Genomic DNA, 6,782 nt, shown 5'->3' with positions numbered 1-6,782 from the left:
AAAGTTCAACACTATTCAGCAATAACAAAAATGAAACACAAATGTGTAATTTTTGCTTAGTATGGTTGAATTGGATCATCGAAGGTCAGCAGCAAAGACATTGGTTAATAAAATTGGATTAAATACATAAATGATATTTGTCTTATTTAACAATTATTGCAGGTTTGTATAATATTCTGAGTTTGCATTTGACTGTTTTTATTCATTTTGAGGAATACTGAATCTGTTCATATTTAGTGTAGAACTACAGTAAGCATCACGTTCACACAGCGCACAAAACGCCTCTGCACTAACTTCCGATTTCTCTCAATATGGCTACACAAGAGCTGTCAGTCAGTACATGGGGGAAAAGTAACTGGAGTTACTTGTTTGAAAACGTAACTCAGATATTTCCTTCTAAATTAAAAAGTAATGCGTTACTTTACTAGTTACTTAAAAAAAGTAATCTGATTATGTAACTTGTGTTACTTGTAATGCGTTACCCCCAACACTGCTTATGACTGGTTTTGTGGTCCAGGGTCACATATGCTTTGCTTTTTGTGTCCAGCTTGTAAACCCATTGTTCAGTCCATATATAACCATCTGACCACACTAACAACATGCTGAACCTGTATATAGTTTACTATATAAAACACAATGAGGGACTGTAGTGGATTAATTAAAGGAATAGCTCACCCAAAAAAGGAAATTATCACGTACCTTAATGTTGTTCCAAACCCTTATTCTGCTTTTATTTCATGGAGCTCAAAATGAGAATTTTGAAGAATGCTAACGTCTTTTTTCAGACCATAGTGATCTTTGAAGATCCTAAAAGAACAACATAAAGTGGTTCATAAGACTCATGTGCTACTTTCCAAGTCTTTTGAAGCCAAACTGAAATTTAGGTTTGTATTCACAATATTCTTCTGTTCTAATGAGCTCTTAACTCAAGAACCGTTGTAACGGGATCATCACTCCTAAAATGAAGGTTCTTAATTAGCATCTATGATTAGGTGAAGAACCTTTAGCATCTATAGAATATGCGCAAAAGGTTCTTTATAGTAGAAAAAGGTTCATCAGATTATTCCATTTTTCTTCACACTGAGAAAAAAAATGGTTCTTACCATTCACTGAAAGGTTCTTTGGGGAACCCAAAATGGTTATTCCATGGCATCCATTTTTAGAGCCCCGTTTATTTTTAGGTGAGTTGAACTTAAATGAATTGATACCTTGAGAACCAGATAAATTTTATTTTAAAGCCCAGACTCAATGATTCATTCATTATTTGGATTAAAAATAGATATGTTTTATGTATATAGCTTTACTTTATTTAAAATGCTTTACAGAGCCAAAAAATAATATTTTTCTTGATCTTAACTCCCCAGATTGACAGATTACCACTGCGTAATGACATAAATTTCAGACTATTTCTCAGACAAAGTCATCACATGACTTCAGAAGACTTGGAATGTGCATATGGACTTTTTGGTGTGTGTTTTTGTCCTTTTTGTAGACGCTATGAACCATGAAGTGTGCAATTCCTCATTTTGTGCTCTACAGAATAAAAAGTAGCATGAGGGCGAGTCAATAATGACAGAATTATTTTTTGAGCCGGCTATTCCTTTAAGAAGGCGAGGAAAAGAAAAACTCGAGCCATCACTCATTTGTCTTCAACGTGTGGTGTGTGTCTGTCATTATCGGCACAGTCACACTGTCTATCCATCTTTGCTTCAGTCTTTCTGTCTGTCCTGCTCTCTTTGTCTCTCCCTCCCCTCCTACTCCTTTTGTCCATCTCTCTCAGGCTTGCATGAAAAACACCCTGTCAGTCTTGTTTTCTTTTATTCTCCCTATTCTTTAGTTAATAGGCTCCTATTTTCTCTTCTAAGAAGCTGTGTATTAATGATCAGGTAGACTGGGCTGTTTTTTTTTACAATGTCGAACAAGAGAGAGACAAGTGAAAGAACAGTCTGTGTAGACCGTGTATTCGAATGTGCGCAAAAGAGAGACTAAATGGATGTGTTGACTCTCTTCAGATAGCCAGTAACAGCCAGTAAAAGACAAGGAAATTGGCCCAAATTGGGTATGGGTAATTTCACATCTGCTGTGTTCAGTCAACCTCTATCTGGATTTTGTGCAGGCCAGCTCTCCACAAACAGGCAGGTGTGTGTTAGCATCCGTGCTTTTGACTGTGTGTGTGAGAGAGAGATATTGCCAAGCACGAGACAATGTGTAATATTGGAAAACAAAGCACTCAGTTATTTCGTTCATGTTTGGACAGCACATGCAATCCAAACTGCACAAACACATTCGTTTTATGTCGTGGTTGACGATATACCCATTGAACATAATGTCTCTCGGAATTCAAAAATATAGGACAAGACTTGATTATATGCATTGGCATTGATTGGATTGTGAAAAGTTGCCATTATGTTCCCGATTGAACCCAGTGGATGAAAACATGACACATGATTTTGTGACAAAAAAATATTTGTTTCAGTGGTGGAGCAAGTTATTACATTTAGATGAATGATAGCAAAATAAAAACATTTTGCTTTTGATTAACAAGCACTCACAAATTATCAAAAAGTTTGGGTTCAGTAAGATTAAAGAAATTAATACTTGTATTCAGCAAGATGTATTAAATCTGCAGTAAATACATTTATAAAATTATCAGTACTTCAAATACATGGTGTTCGGTTTGTGCCAAAAAGGTGTTTAGATTGTTTCAGTATTGAGTTTTCTAAAACTTTTTGATGCATTTATCTGTCTGTTCTACAAACATGAATAAATGTGTAGTACTTTCATCTTCATGCTTTGTCAAAGCTGGTGAGAACTCATTATTACAAAAATGAAACATTCTATTTGTTTGGATATCTGTAAAATGCACTGCATAAAGTTCACTGTGAGCAGTACCTTATAAAGAATAAACAAGATCTGAACACACCACAGGGAGGACGACACAAATTCAACAACAGCGATAACAGTAGACAGACAAAGGTATTGTACGAAGCAGTCAAAAGTCTTTTTTCATCATTTTCAAAAGTTCATAATATTTGGAAACATCCTTCCACAAAATGACAAAGAAAGAACATACACATCAGCATATACTAATATATCTTAAAATAATAAGAAGAAGAAGACGCGAACGCGTTCAGGACAGTTCGGACATTGCGGTGAAAATCAGAGGTAAAAATCAATATAAATACTGTTCAGTTTCTTGCACAGACCGATCATTTTGTGTCTTTACACATCAATGTATCGTCACGAGCCGCAGGGTTTAATTTGGTTTTGTTTGTGTATGTTTTTTTTTACTCTCAAAGCCATGATTCCTATTCACCTCCATTATATGACTGACAGACTGCAACGGTTTGAGTTAAAAATGTTTGTTCTACTGAAGAAACAAAGTCACCTACATCTTGGATGCCCTGGGGGTAAGCAGATAAACATCAAATTTTCTTTTTTGGGTGAACTATCCCTTTAAGCTTTGCCATCACATAAATAAATTACATTTTAAGATGTATCAAAATAGTAAGCAGTTATTTTAAACTGTTATAATATTTCACAGTATTACTGTTTATAATTGTCTGTATTTGTGTTTGTACTGGAGTTATCAAATAAATGCAGCCTCGCTGAGCATAAGAGATGTACTGACCTCAAACTTTTGAATGGGAGTGTAAGGTGATTTTATAGTCCACATTATGACCCATAAAGAAACAGTCAAACAGTGAGTTGCTATCACACTGAAACATCTATAATCAAGCACAAACAGTCCATATCACAATTATTAGTGATTTTGTTGACCTGATACGCAATGTCTGTCTAGCAGTGTGAAACATCACTGCCCTCTTTCCTCATGCTGTCATTCATTTCTTTCCTCTGCATGTGATTAATATGATTCAGTGTTGTGTAGAATCCTATCCTGTTCCCCTTCCTCAATTTCTGATCAAATATGTAGTGTTATCGTGATTTCTTGTTCTAAGTAATCTAAATAACGCTATGCTAAAGTAGGCTATGCTTGCTAACTTTAAAATAACTGAGTACAAGCAAAGGTTAGATGTTTAATTTGAAAGTTTAAAAGAAATTGAAGTATTTTAATAATTAAGAATAAATACACAGTAAAGGACGTATCATTATTAGCACACCGAGTATTCTGCAGCGGGATTCGATCTTGCATGACGTGCTAAATCAGTGCTCTGCTAAATTCCTATGTTGCCTCTCTGATCTATTCTTTTCATCTCTCTTATTGTGTGTATCAGGTCCATTTTGTTGCTTTGATGGTCCCTGTTAAGCTGTGATGGTGTGCATTTGCTTTTATAGTGTGTAAATATGGATAGAGAGGGCTGTTGTTCGTGTATCACAGTGATCACCTTAGAGAGACTGGGGGAATCTGTGATAATGTATTATAATAACTTTTTTGTCTGCTGCAGTCAGTCTAGTTTCGTGTGTGTGTGTGTGTGTGTGTGTGTGTGTGCGCCTGCTGGGATTCGTGTGTAAGGTGGTTGTTGGGAAAGTGGGTTTGCTCTGGCGGGAAATGGCTATTTATGTAGCTGCAAATGGAGTGACACATACACACATGCTTTTTCTCTGTCTCACACACACAGACACGTAACACACACTGCCCTGCAGGCATAGGTAACCTTCACTAGCCGATGTAAGCCATTGAAAGGACAGAAAAGAAGTGAGAAACAAGTGGCATGGGGGAAGGAAGATGTGCTGGGGTTGTACAGAGCCATGGAGAGATAGATGGGAAGATGAATGGATAGAGAAAAATATCCGTTTTTCGGCCACTGTCAAGAGAAAAACTGAAAGAAGTAGTTGCTTTGAAAGGCTAGAGCATTTCACCTGGCTACTCTTGTGTTAAACATGTAGCCCACTGTTTCTCTCAGTGGCTCATTGGCTCAAAGCCGCCCACTTCCACCCCACCTCTACTCCACACTGCCCACCGGTCACCGCACCTCCACAAAACTCCACGCAATCCAAGTTCTGCTTTCATATTCAAATATATGTCCTCTTGTCCAGACAAAACTGCACATTTTTCGTATTAAAGTGATATATATGGGCATTGGGGATGGTTGCAGTCCTTTTTTTCTTTAACATCTGTAACTCTGTTCTTACTTTGGTTTAATTTTAATTTTAAGTTTTTTTATGTGCAATTTATAACTTATGTAACTCTAAACTGTATAAATTAATGTCAAGTAAAAAGAGGGTTGTTACAACCTAACACTATAAGAAAACATGGACATAAGTTATGAATTTCCCCATGATTTACTCACCCTGAAGGTGTATATGACTTTCAGGAGTACAGGAGACTTTCGAATACAGTCGGAGTTATATTAAAAAAATGTCCTGGTTGGCGCCAAATAAAGGCCCTCTAAGGGGAATCAATGCATTTGTGTAAGAATAATATCCATGTTTAAAACTTTATAAACCATGATCTCTAGCTTCCGCTATCTGTCGTACATGTTCACGAGAGAGTGGCATTACAGCAGATGTAGGACGTATGCGTAGCATAAGCTCTGGTGAGAAGTGAGGAACACGCAAGTGCAGAGGAGAAAGCAAAACGAAACACCGGTCACGAATTAGAAGTACAAAATGAGGATTTGCAAAGAAAAATGTCAGAGGATTTCAATATAAGCCAAGAGCAGACTGGTTTTCTTTTGCCTGAAACAAAACTTAGTTCTCGGGGAAACTAGTACATTCTCACCAGAGCTACGCTACATCCTACGTCATCCGCTGGAACGCCACTCTCTCATGAACGTAGGTACGACAGTTAGCGGAAGCTAGAGATTACGATTTTTTAAATCGTAAGAGATTACGAAGATTGATTCACTTCAGAAGGCCTTTATTAACCCCCCGGAGCTGTGTGGAGCACTTTTATAATGGATGGATGCACTTTTATGATCTTCAAAATCTCAATTACTATTCACTGCCATTAAAGATTGGAAGCGCCAGGACATTTTTTAACATAAATCCTATTTGTATTCATCTGAAAGAAGAAAGTCATATACATCTAGAATAGCTTGAGAGTGAGTACATCATGGGGTAATTTTCATGTTTGGGTGAACTATCCCCAAAATTAAAGTAATTGTTTTCTGTGAATGTATTTTAAAATGTAGGAAGCCAGTGCTCCAGGTTTTTAGTGTAACATGATCCTCAATATTTGTGTGGAAACTGAGATGCCATTTTTCTTCAGGATTCTTTTGTGAATACAAAGTTTAAAAGAACACCATGTATTTGAAATATAATTATTTTGTAACAAAATATTATATATATTTCACTTTCTATATTATCACTTTGATCAAATTAATGCATTCTTGTTAAAAAGTGATAATTAAAAAAAAAATAAACCTTAATGGCTCCATAATGTAAGTATTGTATTTATTTATGTTTGTTTTTTGTTATACATATTTCATAACATCTTAATACTTTGTCAGTGCTTCTGTACTTTAAATCCCAATGTAATCCATAATTTCACTCTTTTCTTGAGATTTGTTTGTTTACTTTTGTATTTTGTTGCATGAAGTAACTTGCTCCACCTCTTATGACCAGAGTTTTAAGTGTGACCCTTGTGTCAACAAACCGTTAACGTCAGTGTGCCTCCGCTGCTTTTCAATCAGCTGAGCGGTGGAGGATTACAGCTTTTCTGGGGCGTTTAGATTGAAGATGAAAAATGCACCGAATGGGAGAATGATAGAGAGAGAGAGGATTAAGGGATGAAATTAGGTTTGGAGGACTAGTTTCTGAGTGCATGTTAGTAGTGCATCTAGTGCTGCAATGTTACTGTGGGGCAATAATTAGAAATG

The sequence above is a fragment of the Sinocyclocheilus anshuiensis genome, unplaced genomic scaffold (genome assembly GCF_001515605.1).
Source record: "Sinocyclocheilus anshuiensis isolate Anshui unplaced genomic scaffold, SAMN03320099.WGS_v1.1 scaffold461, whole genome shotgun sequence".
Classification (NCBI taxonomy): Eukaryota; Metazoa; Chordata; class Actinopteri; order Cypriniformes; family Cyprinidae; genus Sinocyclocheilus; species Sinocyclocheilus anshuiensis.
This window is presented reverse-complemented; position numbering follows the sequence as displayed.